The 18,811-nt window shown below is 37.7% G+C and overlaps 1 protein-coding gene and 1 long non-coding RNA gene across 2 annotated transcripts in view; both read right to left on the bottom strand.

The window, feature by feature from the left end:
- IL1RAPL1 (interleukin 1 receptor accessory protein like 1) overlaps positions 1–18,811 on the bottom strand; it is a 916,526-nt gene that overhangs the window by 368,861 nt on the left and 528,854 nt on the right. The gene's annotated exons all lie outside the window — the stretch shown is intronic.
- Positions 9,839–13,381, bottom strand: LOC309652661. Its single transcript, XR_014258863.1, has 2 exons — positions 12,104–13,381; positions 9,839–11,787 (listed from the first exon to the last, which is right to left on the bottom strand). It is a non-coding gene; the product is annotated as an uncharacterized lncRNA (long non-coding RNA).

Raw genomic sequence — 18,811 nt, 5'->3', positions numbered from 1 at the left:
GCTGATTCACTTTGTTATACAGCAGAAACTAACACACCATTTTAAAGCAATTATACTCCAATAAAGATGTTAAGAAAAAAAAAGAGTGGATGAAGACAAAATACTGTCGGGTTATCACTTATATGTGGAATCTAAAAATCACAAGAAACTGTGATTATAATAAGAAAGAAACAGACTCACAGATATAGAGAACAAACTAGTGGTCACTAGTGGGGAGAGGGAAAGGGGGAGGGGAAGTATAGGGGTAGGGGAGTAAGAGGTACAAACTGTTATGTATAAAGTAAGCTATAAGGATATACTGTACAACACAGGGAATATAGCCAATAGTTTATAATAACTATAAATTGAGTTTAACCTGTAAAAATTGTGACTCACTATATTATACACCTATAATATATAATATTGTACAGCTACTATAACTCAATAAAATTATAATTATAATAAAGAGCATGTGAATACTCCAAGGAAACTTTGTCATTTTCACAGAGAGGAAATCAAATTCTAGGTTTGCCTCACTAAAATATTTGATTCTAAAGGAGCCACAGCTCTTTTTGAAAATCTCATGAATAAACCTATCAAAACTGAGTCCTATTTGGCAAAATACTAACAAAAATTTGTTCTCCTTTTCAGGTTATCTTTCTGTGAATCTTCTTCATATCTAACTGTATGCTAAGTGTTGCCCTTCACCATGTTGTTTCTTATTCTGGAACAAAAGTCATTTCACTTCAAGACAGAAGCATTCTCTTTTTTCCCCTTAATCAACTAAAACATGCCTTATTATCTTGAAACTCCTAATAGAGTCTCATTCATATATATTAATGATAGCTTTTATGCAATGTTACTTCTATTTCACAGAGAAAACTAAAGGGTGGATAATTGTGAACAGTCTGTCATATTGCTGGACTGGCAGAGCTCAGAATATATACAGTTCAGTTTCTTACAGCAGCACAGTTCCCTTATTTCTCAACATGGCAGAAAAGAACATGTTCAGTGACAAAGCCAAAGATATACCTTCTCTGTAGCACATACAAGTAAGGAGCAAAAGTATATACACTTAAAGTTATGCTTAACAATCCATACTTCAGTATTCTATCTTACATAGAAATGATCTAGGCATTCAATGGATGTCCATCAATTAACTCAATACAATATCTGTCCAAGGGTTAGCTGAACATCTTGGAAATTCTGTTCAAGCTGACATATTCCTAAACTTAATTATTGTGGAAATTTAAAAAAAAGCCTGTCAGAATAATGGTTTACTTTGGTTAAATATAAGTGCATGTTTTTCATAATGTTAAATGATAACTAGAAGTATGCTGGTTTATATGATCAGTTGACCTGTATACATTAGGAAAAACATACTCATATAGAAAAAAAAAGTATGCTTGTATGATACTTGATACTTAACAATGACAAATCAGAGAAGATACAGCTGCTTTTATTAAACACTAAAGATTAAACTTTTTTCTTGCCAACTATTTACCTAACTTATATAAATTTGAATTCTTATAATGCTTCTGTGTTGGTTTTTTGGAGAATATATACTTTTTAATCCAATACATTTAAAGGATCAGTAGTTCCATTTCCTTATTTTCAGGGAATTTTAAGAAAATTCAGTTTATATACGTAGGTATTTTGATATGCTCATAAGAACTGAGCTCCTCTAATTTAAGAGACTTTATAAGGTAATATATTAATACCACCTGGAGGTAGGAAATTATTATATACTGACTCAATCAGCAGTGAAGGTATTTCTGAATTATAGATATATAGACATACAGGCACAGAAAAATAGACCTTACAGCTTCAATTCTATAATTTCAGCCATAGGGCACGAGTCAACAAAGAAACAGAAATACTGCCCAGTCCAGATGAAAGAGCTGTTCTCTTCCTAGACAGCAAGACACTCTTCATTGATTTGAGCTGAAAAATAGACAAACAAAAAGACTAACAAACCAGATTCTGTTGTCTCTCACTCAGTGGGGATTAGATTTCTATAAACCATTAATCCATTTAGAGGGATCTCCAAATTGCCAGACCTTAAAATCAAGTTCCCAACCATTGCTGCCAACAATAGGTAATAACTTATTGGCTGTAAATTAACCAAGATGGAACAGAAACACAAAATTAGTAGAGAGGAAAATTAAAACCAGAAAAACAGAGAGTCAACAATGTTCTCTTGGTGCTTTGGATTCACCGAAGGAGAGCTAAGAAAAGCACATCTGAGCTTCAACTGCTATGACGTACACATATCTGTCATGGAAGTTTGCCTGGCTCTGTCATGTGAATCTACTGGACATCTTGTTGCAATTTCCAAAACAGTTAAAAGATATTTTTCAAACGGGATAAAGTCATGGTGCTCATACAGATGTAAAATGAGCACATATTAAAAGATTCTAATTTAACTCATGAGCGAATGGGCAGGTGCCATAACTGGTTCAAAAAAGGATCCAAAGAATAGACACTGGAATATTGATTAGGAATATTGAAATGATTATGTAAATAGAGGTAAAACTGGTTTTATTACAATGTAAGAGGGAAGACATTTGTTGTTAATTATCAACGGATAGGCTTATTTATAAATGTACATCATTGCGAACAATTATCAACCTCATTCCCAGATGAAACACCTAATCTATCCAAAAATCACATATTTGAGAGAGCACCATAGAATTACCAATGGCTGAATATCTATTTTGAGAGGTATAGTACATTCTACATAAATTCTGTCCCAAGTGATGGACTCAAAAGAACATGCAATTCTTATGAACACTCTCATGTGCTGTGTTAAAAGAAAAGAAAACAAATGTGTCACCTGAAGCACTGCAGAAGACTGACCCCTCCCCTGTGAGTGTCAACATTTGAGGTTTTCACCAATGTTTATCAGATGCTTCAGGGTTACTCTGTGTTGCCTCCTGGCCTGTCATAGAGGACTGATCAGAGGCTGCCCAGTCAGCTTCAACAATGGGATCAGAGGCCCTGGGTTTTCCATCTCTGTTCACCACTTTCTGGCCAAGGGATCTTAGAGATTCACCTATTCCCTCTGGTCAGCAGTTTCTTTACGTGTAAAATGGGGATAATAAGAGTTCCTCCATCTTCCGGTTTTCCCCAAAATTAATTCCTCTTGTAACTATAAACTGCTGCATAACACAGTGCCTGCTACAGTGCCCTTACTAAATAGCTGTGTATCTCTCATTCCCTATAGACCGGATGTTTACACATGCTTCCTTGAGGTATCGATGGGCCTGGTTCTCATGTGATCGCTGGGTCCTTGGGCCACTGGCTGAGAAAACCATGGCCTGCTGAACCTAGAGGAGAGATGGAAAGTGCCACACAGAAGAAGAAGCCAGGTCTACATCCGTGAACCAGACAGTTCTCACCCTAGTTTCCTCTCTGCTCCCCTCTGCCTGGTGACTCCCCCTCTCTCTGCCTCTTTCCACCATCTTTCTAAAGCAGAAGGACCCAGCTTGGCCTTTGGCTAATTCACAGGAGTGTCCCAAGAATAAAGCAAATAGTGTTGGAGATGTATTTAGAGCTCTTTGGAATATGTGCTTGTATAAATCCAAGAAACCTTTCTTGCCATGTAATGCCTATTAAACTTCATATACACAGAAACCTCATTGTCAAGACGCTCACCCCACAAATATGTGATTTGCTGCAGAGAGCCATGAAGCCCTCCTAACTTTTGCCAAGCTCTACTCTTCTTTTTCTGTTATTTGAGTAGCAAGTAGACTTCTCCCCAGCAACTGTGGGTAGAGAATCACCTTTAGCTAATCAGAGAACACCAACAACATTACCACCTCTGCTCCTCTCTACTGCCCCAAAGTAAAAGTAACTGTTTGTCCAGGCCATTGGTTTCTCATAGTTCAATGTCCTTCAGCCTACAGGAAAGCTTCTAGGGTTTGTAATGCCAGAGAACTAATCATATTCCAAGATCTCGACATGTTAAAGAGCTGTCTGGTTTTTAAAAACTATTGTTGGATTGTTGTAGCACAAAACATAGTCTCCTGGATATTTCACAGGAAAGCACATCAGAGGAATACATTAAAGGCAGGAGAAGCCATAGTAGGTGGGTAAACCATGTTGGGTTAGTGATTTTGTGTGGTCAGGTCATCAGACCCTACAGTCCATACAGGAGCCAATGGGTAATAGTCACATTGACACCTGTAGGGAGCCAAGCTTCCTGGGCTCTTTCAGACTCTCTGATGTCCAAGGTAGAGTTTGGAGGTTGAGCTTTAATGAACCTTGTTGACAAGCCCTCTACGGAGTCAATGGACATGGGAAAATCAGGTAGAGCAATACCGCCATCCCTTTAAGAATAGCACTTCAGCTGTGCTTGTGGATTCCACAGGAAACATGGGAGCCATGGCCAGCATAGCAATAGTCTAAATGTAGCATCCTGCTAAATCCCCCTCCAACACATGCACAGGAATCCTCCACCTAGGAGAGGAAGGCAGACAGAGGGTGAGAATCACTGCCCTTGGGAAAGTATCAGCCCACTCAAGTTTAGACCTCTTTGTGCATTTCTAAAAGGTGTGTAATTTCATTATATGTAATAGAGGCTTCAACGGATTTAACGACTAGTCTCAAAGAACTTCATGCTGTTTCTCATATAAGCTTTAAGAGTAACAGCCAGAGTTACTCTTCCTCCAATTTACTGAGAGACACTTAAACCAGGTACTCTACTACCCATTCAATAAATATAATTTTCTTTCGTTCTATGAACTAACCCACAATACTACAGTTCAGGAAACTGAATCAAAGAGATTAAGTAGCTTTCCCAAGACCAAGTAGCTAGTAAGCCATAGTACACCCAGGATTGTAACAGAGGCCTCTCTGACTCAAGACATTCTGCTCTTTCAACCTCATTATAACAAACTTTGTATTGTCATGCTGCTTAACTTGTTACACCAAAAATCAGGACCAATGGTCTGAAAGCAAAGAGAGTATCTGAAAATAGGACCGCCAAGGAAAACACACTCAACTAAAGGCTTCAGGAGATCAGGGACACGGCTTGTTGGGGTCCTCTATCCCCAGCACCTAGAGCAGTGACTAACACAGAAGCTAAGTCAGTTTATTAGACCAGTACTTCTCAAACTTGAATGTTCTTCCAAATCACCTGCAGATCTTGTTATTATGCAGATTCTGATTCAGCATGGGTGGGGCCTAAGATTCTGCATTCTTACCGTGCCTGCAGATGTCCATGCTGCTGATTCAAGGACCATACTTTGGTTTCTCCTGGGTGGTATAAATGATTCTCAGGGGCTCTCTCCCTTAGGATCTGGAGCACAGGCACCATGGCTTGCTCTGAACAATGTTGAATGCAAGTAGCATAAATGATCAGACCTGATGCCATTGATTAACATATATAAGTATTCTACTGAATTATTTATTTATTTATTTTTAAACATCTTTATTGAAGTATAATTGCCTTACAATGGTGTGCCAGTTTCTGCTTTATAACAAAGTGAATCAGTTATACATATACATATGTTCCCATATCTCTTCCCTCTTGCATCTCCCTCCCTCCCACCCTCCCCATCCCACCCCTCTAGGTGGTCACAAAGCACTGAGCTGATCTCCCTGTGCTATGCGGCTGCTTCCCACTAGCTGTCTATTTTACATTTGGTAGTGTATATATGTCCATGACACTCTCTCACCCTGTCACATCTCACCCCTCCCCCTCCCCATATCCTCAAGTCCATTCTCTAGTAGGTCTGTGTCTTTATTCCCGTCTTGCCGCTAGTGAATTATTTATTCTTTAACTCAGCTGGTGCCTGGTTTTAGTTTAACATAACTCACCAGAAATCAGCAACATCTGACCATCTGCCAGAGCTTCATCTAGATGATCGCCAGGCACTTACCACTAGGACAAAATGACAGAGGCCAAGCCTATCTTTATTGCCTTCCCAATTCTCTCCTTATTCTTTCTCACTCTTTGATTCTCTCTCTTCCATCACAGGGTGACCACCCTTCAAAACATGTTCTCCAAATGTATGGATACCAAGGGGGAAAGGGGGGGTGGGGTGGGATGAACTGGGAGACTGGGATTGACATATACACACTACTATATATAAAATAGACAACTAATGAGAACCCACTGTATAGCACAGGGAACTCTACTCAATGCTCTGTGGTGACCTAAATGGGAAGGAAATCCAAAAAAGAGGGGATATATGTATACGTATAGCTGATTCATTTTGTTGTACAGGAGAAACTAACACAACAACGTAAAGCAACTATACTCCAGTACAAAGTAATTTTAAAAAGTGCTCTCTACCAAGGAATCACATGTTACTGAATAACATTCCCTCTTTTAACCACACCCTCCACGTACACGGTGGATGATGACGAGGTGATGATGCTGTTGAACAAGCTCTCATGTGCGGATTTCCTACTGTTTCAGTAGTTAGAAATACTTCACTCTAAGTTGCATATGACTCATACCTTCCATCCATTCTCAGTACTACAGCTCTCCATACTACACACAAATAAGACCATGTTCCTCGCTACTTTGTTCATTTCATTTTGGTTCATTCAAAGAAAGCCTTATCTATTATACAGTAAATTCATAGGGGCAAAGGTCTTACCTATTGTTGCTTACCACTGAATTTCTAATGCCAAGAACAGTGGCTGACATAAAATAGGTGCTCAGTAAATATTTACTGAGTGAATGAATGTGCACATATTAAAACAAAGCATGCTGATGCTAGTAGACCTCTAGGGCAGCATTTCTTAAACTGAGTTTTAAGAGTTCATGAGAGAAAATTTAAAATATTGTATTTCTATTTTGGAGATAATCCAAAAATATTAACTACTATGTAATTAAGCATTGCCACAAGATTTCAGTGCTGGAGATGTATCCGTGCTTATGACTGAATCAGAGCCAACTAGTTCCATTGGGTGGATAAAACAAAACAAAAGGTGCAAATGAAGTGTCTGCAGTAGTTTGAATAGACAAAAGCAGAGGGAAAATGGAGCTATAATTTGGCATTCAACAGTGTACACGTGCAGGACTCAAGAGCGCTGTTGCAATTGGCAGAATGGGGACAGAAGATATTCTTAAGCAGAGGCCCATTGGTATCATTTACCCATTTGGAACATTGGGCATCTTATTTTGCCTCTGACATCAGTTTCCCCAGGGAAGAGCAATGTGTGTGTGGGGGAGTAGCCCAGTGGCTTCTTTCTTTTGAACCATGTTTATAAAAATCAAAGTTTTGCCAAATACCATTTTTCGGGAAGGAGGGAAAGGTGGGACTGGGTCTAGAAAGAATTCTCTCACATTCCTTTTGCTCCATTAGTTTTGACACTGGGACTCAAGATATGAATTTCAATAACACATGAAAGAATAACTGAGTAAATGCCTCTTTTGCCCCTTAAAACTCGAATGGCACCTCTCGCTAGTGCCAGCTTCACATAAGACCTTGTGAAGTCCATGGCTAATTATATCTGCAGTCTAAATTACATGGTTTCAAATTTCAGGGTGTTATTGAGAAATGCCCCTTGCATGTAACTTCAGATTGGCCCAGTTTCATTTTTAGGATGATGTAATGATGACTAGTTAACAAGTAAATATTGAAAACTGATACCAACATATTTTCCTGTGCTAAGCAATTATGGGAGGATGTATACTTTCCTGGTTTTGTTCTAAAAATGCTGGAATCAGACAAATATAATTTAACTATGTGTTTCAAGAAATACCTGCTCTTGAACAGAGTGTGAACCAACCAAATGCTTTATTGAAAAAGACTAACGCTCATTAATAATCATATAAAGACCCACACACTGTGTGTCTACTCATCCAAAACCATTATGACATAAACTCAGTCCAATCGCAACCATATCCCCACTTTGCAAAACCCACCATGAAACTATCCAGCCTGGGTTAGAAACCCCCCAAATATCCCTTTTTGACACACTACCAAGACTCCATCTAGTTGGTGTTTTCCCTTTACTGCAGTAGGACTAATTAACTTAGCTTTGCTCAATCAACAGGTTATTCTGTTGTCGTTAGGGGGAGTTTACAGTCAACAGCATTAAATAGCCAGAACTGCTCTTATCTTTGTGAGAGGGTACAAAGGAGTAAGAGAGATATTTTCTATCCTTAAGAACTTTATCTTCATGACAAAATGTGTATGTGCCACAAGAATTCAAAGATGAGAAACAGTGGTGTCAACGTTTCCAACAGGATTCCAGGGAAGGTTTCAGAAGGACCTGCTCTTAGCTTTGAGGTGCCTGCCAGACTAGTTTAGGAACTAAAACACATTTTAAAAAGTTTCCACAATAATAGAGATCAGGACACAACTGTGTCTAATTTTTCCCTCTGAAAACTCTGTTGCCATTTTGTTCCAACAGGGGCCTGGGAGGTATGGCAGTAACATGGAAAAAGCCTACTGGTTATTCAGGAGAGCTGGATTTCATTTCCAGCTCTCCCACTAATTTACAATCCAATCTCTGAGAAGCCACTTGATGTATCTGAGTTGTACTCCTTAATCTGACAAGTGTGGGCGCTGTATATAATGCATGATCTCTAAAATCACTTTCAGTGTTAATAGTTTAGAATTCTAGCTCATATCGTTACTTAAATGAAAAATATTTGTAGATTTCCTTTTAAATCAGCACAAGCAAAATCTAAAAACAATAAAGCAGTTTTAAAGTGTGTACTGTGCCAGCATCTTTGTTTGCATTTACATATGCTTATCTGTGTGATGTACACAACTCACATAAATGCTAAAAGAATACGTGACATAATATATGTGAGAAAGCTGTATTGTAGACCTGCTCCACTTGCTCAGGGGAATCCATCTCATTTAACCTATTTTGGACTGTACTGAGATGGAAGATGTTTTATTTCCATAATATAAAGTTATTTTAGACTTAGATTAAGACAGAATGAGTCATATGTGAATCCCATAAATTGACGAAGTCTCAAATTCACAAATAGAACAGAGAATTCAATAGTAAAGGAAAATGGAATTGCTTGTTGTCTTGTGTAAGTTAATAAGGCATCCTTGCATGTTGTTTCCTGTCTTCACATCTTATATACTGAGACATCTAGTTGTGTGCACTCAAATTGCCAAATAGAAAAATTGCTGTCAGAGTCATCTACCTAAAACACACCATGCTCTAAAACCTATAATGGGTCCAAGGAGGATAAGAGACACATGACAACGACCTAGATCCAGCTTACGTCTTGGAGTCTAATGCAGCTGAGCCCAGTCTAGATGAGCCACCCCACCTCACCCCGCTCCCGCCCAGCAGATCCACAGATGCATGAGTGAGAATTAGGGATTGCTGTCTGAAGCCACCAAGTTTTCGGATAGTTTACTATGCAGCAGTAATGGGGAAGTAGCTAAGTAATAGATCAAGGAAAGACTACAGGGGAATAAAAATAAATAGTTCTTCTGCCTGAGCCAGTAACACAGGCTCTCCCACCCTGTAGAGAGAGCTCTACATGTGGAGACATGCATACATACAATCAGGGCTGGTAACACGTGCCCAAGTTTGAGGGAGGAGAAAATAAGAGGAAAAATTAATTTATCTAATTACTTAAAAACACATTTTAAGCAATGATGATAAATAGTAATAATAATAAAAAATCAATAAAAAGCACTAGTATAAGTGGTATTGGATATTTCTAAACTAATGTTAAAGAATTTTAATTCAGGAAAATATGCTACTTTAAAAGTACTTGAAATAATGTACATCAAAGGGAAAAGAAAGATTTTCTGGGGCAAAATACCACAAAAGGAAAAGGAGAGACCATCTTGCTATAGGAAAATCATGGAGAATACTAAATCAAGAAAGGAAAAAAAAAACAATGTCTACCTTTGCCTGATTTTATTTCACAGTCTAGTGGCCTATATAAAATGGCTATATAAGAGCAAAGCAATTTAAAATTATATTCATGAGAGCAAATCTATAACAAAAAAAGTCTATAAACTTCAGAGAAGAATTCTATATAGATTCAATAAACAAATGCAGAAAATGGCTAAGTGCCACTGTATCTTTTTTATTCCCATAAATTTCTCTCACATTCTCTTAAGATGTTACATAGACTTTGGTCTTGGCTCAGAGTCTGAAACCGAATAACTTGCTTTGGAGTTGAGATTAGAGGAACATCCTTTTGAACTAGAAACTACATATATTATTTATACATTTTATTAGCATTCTAAAAGTTCATGAAGGAGTCAAGTAAGAAATAGAATATCTAATTGGTCATTTGAGACCTTAATTAATGAGTTTTAAAATATGCCCTGCCCCGGGGGAAAAAATGGTTATAGAAAAAAGCAATTTCACAAAGGAAATACAGTCCAGGGTCTGTTGTAAGAGAATACATAGATAAGACCCTGTGCTCATTTGCTGCCTTTGCTTTCCTACTTCAGTTAATAAAAGTTCAGTTCTCATAATAACTGAGGCCTCAGCTTCCACTTAAACACATCTGTCCCTCACCATCCACACTGGATCATCTGCCAAATCCTATCTCTAATATGCCTTTTTTTTTTTTAACATCTTTATTGGAGTATAATTGCTTTACAATGGTGTGTTAGTTTCTGCTTTATAACAAAGTGAATCAGTTATACATATACATATGTTCCCATATCTCTTCCCTCTTGCGTCTCCCTCCCTCCCACCCTCCCTATCCCACCCCTCTAGGTGGTCACAAAGCACAGAGCTGATCTCCCTGTGCTGTGCGGTTGCTTCCCACTAGCTATCTATTTTACATTTGGTAGTGTATATATGTCCATGCAACTCTCTCACTTTGTCCCAGCTTACCCTTCCCCCTCCCCATATCCTCAAGTCCATTCTCTAGTAGGTCTGTGTCTTTATTCCCATCTTGCCACTAGGTTCTTCATGACCTTTTTTTTTTTCCCCTTAGATTCCATATATATGTGTTAGCATACTGTATTTGTTTTTCTCTTTCTGACTTACTTCACTCTGTATGACAGACTCTAACTCCATCCACCTCACTACAAATAACTCAATTTCGTTTCTTTTTATGGCTGAGTAATATTCCATTGTATATATGTGCCACATCTTCTTTATCCATTCATCTGATGATGGACACTTAGGTTGCTTCCATGTCCTGGCTATTGTAAATAGAGCTGCAATGAACATTTTGGTACATGACTCTTTTTAAATTATGGTATGCCTTTTATACGTCCCGTGCCATCACCCTCACTCTGACCTCAATTCCTCCCATCAGCCCTGTTTCAACAGGCTACTGTGAAAGGTGACAAAAAATGGCCACAATACTTCGCAGCAACTTCCAACAAAGGTGGAGACCATTTCCTTATCCCTTGGGTATGGGCTGGCTATGTGATCTCCTTTGACCAAAAGAATGTGGCAGAAATGATGTAGTGTCAGTCTGACCCTTGACCACAAGAGCTTCCACTTCTTCACTCCTGGAAACTGTTACCATCACGTAAAAACACCCAGGCTAACTGGCTGGATAATGAGAGACACACAACTCAGTCATGTCTATCAGGCCAGCCGCAGTCAGCCAACCCCAAAATAAAGAGCCGGATTGATGACCAACAGCTGACACAGATGCATGTGTGAGCCCAGAAAAACAACCACTCAGGAGACCACAGGCCAAATTGTCAACTCAAAGTATAGTGAGGCAAAACCAAAAATAGTTCTTGTTTTAAGCCCCAAAATAGTCTTTGTTCTGACGTAGTCTGCTACACAGTAAACTCTAAGCTGATAATCTACTAATTCATCCACTCACGTAGAAATGTCACTTCCAACCTGGTAGGAGTATCATGAAACTGGAGGTTTAAGAACCTAAAAGAGGGGCTTCCCTGGTGGCGCAGTGGTTGAGAATCTGCCTGCTAATGCAGGGGACACGGGTTCAAGCCCTGGTCCGGGAAGATACCACATGCCGTGGAGCAACTAGGCCCGTGAGCCACAACTACTGAGCCTGCGCGTCTGGAGCTTGTGCTCCGCAACAAGAGAGGCTGCGACAATGAGAGGCCCGCGCACCGCGATGAAGAGTGGCCCCCGCTTGCCGCAACTAGAGAAAGCTCTCGCACAGAAACGAAGACCCAACACAGCCAAAATTAAATAGATAAATTAACTAAAAAAAAAAAAAAAAAAGAACCTAAAAGAGCAAGAAATTCTTGGAAGCTGAGAGTGGGGACAAGGTGATAAAAAAATAAGAAAAATAATTGAAAAATAGTAAGATCTTCCTCAGAAACTTTTGATGTCTGTCTCCCTAGCTCTTGTGTACTCTTCCTTTCCTCTCCCTAGATTGGAAACCAACTGCCTATTGAAAAGAAGACAAGTGAACTCTGGTATTTCTGGGCTCATTATCATAATAATTAGCACAAATGTGGGGTATCTGTAATGTGTCCAACATAAGGCTAAGTGCTTTATGCTTATGACTTCATTTAATCCTCACAACAGCCTTAAGAGATAGGTATAATTATCATCTTCATTTTACTAATAAGAAAACTGAAGTATAAAGAAATCTCTTGCTCAAGCTTACACAGTAAAGGGCAGAGAAGTGCTTTAACCCCAGGGGATTTGCTTGGTCCTCTTAACCTGTTTCCCTCCCTTCAACACTGGGTTGGAGCTTAGTAGCCACAATCATCACTCTCCAGTCACCACAGACACCAATTCTTCTCACATGGCTTCTTAATGTGTAATTATTTGTCCTCTGTAGGCATCTGACATCTACTGCATTCCTCATCCTTGTTTAGAGCAGTGGTTCTGAGAGCTTTAAATATACTGATGACTGTATTCCACTGCCAGAGAATCAGATTTAATTGATTTGGAGTATGGCCTGAATATCAGGATTTTTAAAAGCTCCCCCAGGTGATTCTAATGTACAGTCAAGGTTGAGAATAACTGGTACAAAGTGATGAGAGAGTATTCGTTTCCCTACTCCCCTCTTCTGAAGAAAGGTACTTATAAAAAGTACCTTATAAATCAAAAATCAAGTCAGGTTATAGCAGAACCAGCAATAATTGGAGGTAGAAAAGTAGATTACCTTCCTGACATCATTTTAGGATCCTGTCCCCCCAAATGCCTTTCTCATATGCCACACTGCCTGAAATTCTACCATCAGGAAATGTTAAAGCTTATATCACTGTGTTTTTTCCACCATCATCGTTTAAAATACAAATACACTGCCCCCCTTTACCCCCAGAGAGGATAAACTTGCTCATGGAATTCTTACAGCTATGTTTCTTCATTTCCCAGATCACTCTCCTCAGGACAGTCACAAGTCCAGAATGGGGTACCGAGGGAGCAGCAAGTCTAATTGTTAGAGAAAGGGAAACATGCCTTTGGATCATGGGTCACTACTCTTGGGAGTTATGACTCTGCTAGGGAACAGAGGAATGGAGTCTGAGGACTTCTGACAATGTGCAGGAGGGTGGAGTCCTCTGCTAAGTACTGCTTTCTACTCCTGCCTAGAGTCTGATAACAGTACTTTTCCTGTTTTTTTAAAAAACGTGTTTGTGCACTCATTTATGAAATGTGCATAAAGTATCTGCAGTATTAACAAAAAACACTATTGAAAATACAAAAATGTCAAAGACATATGCCCTCAAGGAGTATAAAATCTTAAACAACTTTTAATAACATTGTAATAAAACAGAGAAAACAAGATCGAATCTCATTTAGTTTTGTTAAGTTCAAGAGCCTAAATTAAATGTCTAAATTTGGTTGGCCTGAATTACTGTCTAATAACTTTTTGTAATTCATTGACAATTTTAAGTCCTAAAATGGAAACTGAATCACTGACAAACACTTCACATTTTGAACTAAAGCAGTGCCCTAGAAGTGGAAGAATTTACTGAAGGTTTTTTATTTTTTGTAACCAACAAAGTCTTTATGAAATATAAATCAATATTGAAAACCAAAACTAAATTCAAAACCCCAAAAACTTAATCCAGACTAATGGAAGGCTTGACGACTTCAGCAGAACAACAAAGGGAATTTTTCTTTCATCTCAGCTATATATGAAACTAATTCTGCTAAATAGAGGGAAAGTATTGGTTTTCACTTGTTTGGTAAGACCTAATATAATCTCTGACCTTCTAGAAAGAGTCACTACCTTACAGTCAAGGCAACAGTGACAAGAATGATAACATGTTGGGAAAAAATCAACAGTTGAAAATGAATTATCATATGGTACTAAGAAGCTATATGTCATAATAATCATAAGGATCATAGAGGACCAAGAGGACTTTGAAAAAGGTGGATGAAGATAACAAACTGTCCCAGGGATTCCTCAAAATCTGAATTAACTAAAAAGATCTCCCCTCCTAGTCTATTTGCCATCTCTGAAACTCCTAGTTACTTACTCCTTGATGGTCTGCTGAAGAAATGAACACTTTAATTGCATTAAGACATGATGTAGAATGAGAGGAGTAAATCATTAGAATTATACAGTCATAGAGAGCTGGAATTAGAAAATAATCTAAAGAGTGTCTTGTCCAGCTGTGTACCCATGTATCATGGGTAGGAGGGGTTAAACATGCAGATTGCAGGGCCCCATCCCCAAAGATTCTGATTTAATTGTTCTAGGGTGGGACCTGAGAATCTGTAGTCCAGGTGATTCTGCTGAGGGTTACCTGAAGTCCACACTTGCAGAAACCCTACTCTAGTCTTTCCATTTTATAAATGATGACATAGAGGGTAAGAATGAAGCTGCATATTTGGAGAGAAATATCACTGTAATGCCTTTCAGGGGTTCTTCTTAGATTCAACTAAACATTCAGACTCTTAAGACTATCTCAGCCACACTTGCCATGAATCTACTCAGAAGATACAGGTCAGATGATAGAGGTCCTCTCCATCAGAGCCCTTGCAGCAGTTCATGTAGATGAGAGTTCACACAGCACTCTGGGAGCAATCCTGTCCCAGATGACATAGTTTAGGTTCAAGGAAACAGTTCTACATCAGGTAGCTGGGTAACTGCCCTAGATTAGAAGAAGTCTCACTCCTCACAGATACAAATGTTGCTTGGAACAACCCACTGGCATAGCTTCCAAAGTCCTCCAAGGGGCATGCCCCATATCAAGAGTCCCTACACCCAGGGAAGCCCAAAACTACGAATTTTGAAAAAATATTTATGGTTTTTCCAGTCCAGGTGCATTTTACCCATCAGAAGGCATTTTAACCTATGAAAACAGTTGACACATACCATCTTACCTAGGTTTCTAAGATAGTAAAGCTAGGTGGTTAGCCATAAGTTTCTAGGATAGTAAAGCTAGGTGGTTAGCCATAAGTTTCTAGAATAGTAAAGCTAGGTGGTTAGCCATAAGTTTCTAGGATAGTAAAGCTAGGTGGTTAGCCATAAGTTTCTAGAATAGTAAAGCTAGGTGGTTAGCCATAAGTTTCTAGGATAGTAAAGCTAGGTGGTTAGCCGTAAGTCAGTTTCTCTTGCAACATGGTTTTGTTAACATTTAATACCACAATCATAAACACAATTCCCCAAATGATATTTTTACATGGATCTACCTAAATGGCTATTGCTGATATTATCTCACTTTTACAGAGAAACGCCAGGGATGGGAGGATGATTAAGTACAATACTTTTTTTTTTTAGCCGCATTGAGGGGCATGTGGGATCCTAGTTCCCTGACCAGGGAGCAAACCTGCGCCCCCCGCATTGGAAGCACGGAGTCTTAACCACTGGACTGCCGGGGAAGTCCCACCACTTTTTTTTTTTTTAAACCAGGTAACTCTTTCATACAACTCAATGCAAGTCCCTATGTGGTCAAGAAAGTGCCTCAGGATATTCGTCTTACCTTTCCCTCATCTTACCAAATAAAAGTCTCATTTCATAAGGAAAAACAAATTTTCAAGAAACAGACCAGTGTAACAGACCTAGGAAAAAAACAATTCTTTATCTATAAATTTATTGGAGTTGGGGAAAAATAGGAACAAAGGCAGCTTCTTCATTGTTCATTCTTTGTCCCTAACTGTGTACTTGAGTAAGTCAATTGTATTTCCCAGTTTCCTTTTCAAATTCTCCCCAAATTCAGGTTTCCACTACCTTTCTGTTTTGTTTTGTTTTAGTTTGGTCTTTTGATATGTGAAATTCAAGCAACTAAAGATAATGCATGTATATATGCATGTAACTTGACTGTATCATCATTTGGTAAAAATTCAAAGACCAATAAAAAATACTTTAATAATAGTAGTATTCTCTAAATACTCATGAAAGATGTTTCAAATAGTTTTCATTTTCTAAAAGGAGTCAAATAAAGATAAGCAAGATCTTTTATGATTCTTCTGATGTAGAAATGTGCATTATAAATTTCTAAGGGGAGCTTAAGCATCCAGCATTCCCTAAACTTCTTTGACCATAGAACACTTTTTTGAACACAACATTTACTTGGCATACAATATGGAAAAATACTAGAAGAGGTATTTTCATGCAGTGCCTCTAAACATTGAGTACTTTTGGAAAAAGGTTTGTTTCAATTTTATTGTGTAACTGTGTCAAGAATTTCTGCATTAAAAAAAAATGTGAGCAGTTCTTGTACAACACCATCCTCCTACTGTGAACTTCAAGATAAAGAAATTGTAATGACCAGGGTATTCATTCTACATCAGTTTTATATATATATATATATATAAACAAAATAAAGACAAAGACTTTGGAGAGCATCTAATACAAATGACTTGAAACACTGCTGACTTCAACTTTCTATAAACAATGCTTTACTTCCTAGAATAGGTTTTAAGGTGACACATTAGAGTTGAATGATTATATACTTTAATTGTCATTCATGAGTATAGGGACTGTAAGAAATTACAATTGTCTTAAAGTGAAAACTACATATTCGACAAAAAATAAAATCCTTTTGTCTCATATCAGTTTAAGAATAAAAATAAAACAAAATCAGAGACAACAAAAACAAAACCAGAAAACTTTGTCATGATAAAATCCTTAATCCTGTAATATCCTGATGTGAACTGAAAATATTTAAGATCGAAGGAAATAATTATCGTCAAGAATTTTTTGACTACTTATAAGATAAAAGACACTGTGAGGGACTTTAAGGGTCTTGCCAGATTTTATAGTCAAGAACAGTACTTGGCATATAGTTGCTCAATAATTATTCACTGAATAAACTGATGAACAAAAAGCAGCATCATGAAACTCTAAGACCTCCAGGGGCTCTTAATTCTGAGACAAACATTACAGAGTATAGTGGCATCATAGGAAGAAGGGACATAAATGCTATGATAATTTGGCACTGAAAAACCCATTCTTTCATCCCTTCTGTTTCTGTCACCCTCTCCCAGAAACTCAGCATGCCACAAAACAGCTACTGAAATGCAACTGGGAGAGTTCTACATTGCAGTTATATCCATGTCTCTCTGTACATTATACACTTTACATATGGGAGGGGAAATATACAAGAGAATAAAATAGAGGAGACAACTACTGATTACAGAAACAAGATTAGAAAGGCATCTATTAGAAGAACAAGGAAAACTTCAGTCTAACTGGAAATAAACAGCTATATTTTCCTTGACATCAAATGTTCTCAGGTCTCTTGATGGACCTAATGGATAAATAGTAACTACTAGAAACTAACCTTATTTTGATGCATTCTAGGCTTTGTAAAAGGGCATTAGGGCTAAGCTTCAATATAGTTTGAGGATACCTGTGTCTTAAGGAACAGTCTTTCAATTCTAATTTTGGAATAGTTAGGGACTTCGAATCAGCATTACAATATGAAAAGTACGCTCAAGAGTAACTGCTTAGACAAATGATTTTACATGTATCTTTTGGATGAAAGACAAATAACATACACAATCTTTTTCATATGTTTTCTCCTGCTTTCATTTATACAAGGACAATAAAGAAATTCAAGCATAAGATTAGAAGCTCTTATCACAATCGTTTGTGGGCAGGTGATTCAGTGAAATGTAGTACTCAATATCATTTGTCAGGGGAGGCTTAAGTGGCTCAAGAATGGAATCCTGTCCTGGTATTCTGTGATACTTGTCTATCTCTTTTGTTCAAGGCTGTGATCTTAGGCAGACTTAGTATTAAATCAGCCTAGTATTTAGTAAATAAAGCAGAAATTGTAGATGTTTTCATACTTATTAATATCCTCTTTATAACTGAGAGCTAGAAGTAAGGAAACCACCTAAAGCTACAATAAAAGTCTTAACAATCTTAACCACTGTGTCCAAATTCTCAACACCCCCTTACTTTTAGTAGTAATTGTGGGCAGAATAAATATCACGGTAAACTCACCAGTGGAATATAATAGCAGAGCAAAGGTGATACTGTTGGGCTTTTTCACCTTCAGATCTTTTTCTAAGAAAGCATCTATTGTCCACTGTATTAAAAAATTATTTTCATATGCATTGGGAAAAATTTTTTTCATTTAATTTGTCATTTAGATTACTTACTGCTGTTTCAGAAGTAAACTTGGAATTAAGGAGCATGAACATAAATTTATAGATGCACACAAAATACTTAGCTACTTTTTGATTAAAAAAATACATTTGATAATGAATTTTACAATTAGGTGTCTACGGAATCTTTCTAAAACATAAATCTCACATTTCTGGATATCAGTTGTAATTTTTAGGGTCCAATCTATTTTATCTTTTATTAGTAATACATCTGTCTGATGGAGCAAAAAATAGTCATTACATTGTTCTATATGACAGTGACATTGCTGTGTCCTTACTAAAGACTGGAACTGCCTTCACACATTTTCATATGATGGATCACATTGAAACATTAGTTAAATCCCCTCCTATATCTATGGTAACATACATGGGTTTATCAGACTAATAGATTCTAAATTATAAACCTGTGTTT

Source organism: Balaenoptera physalus (genome assembly GCF_965194825.1).
Source record: "Balaenoptera physalus genome assembly, chromosome: X".
Lineage (NCBI taxonomy): Eukaryota > Metazoa > Chordata > Mammalia > Artiodactyla > Balaenopteridae > Balaenoptera > Balaenoptera physalus.
The sequence above is the reverse complement of the archived record's forward strand: the minus strand, read 5'-3'. Positions and strand labels throughout refer to the sequence as shown.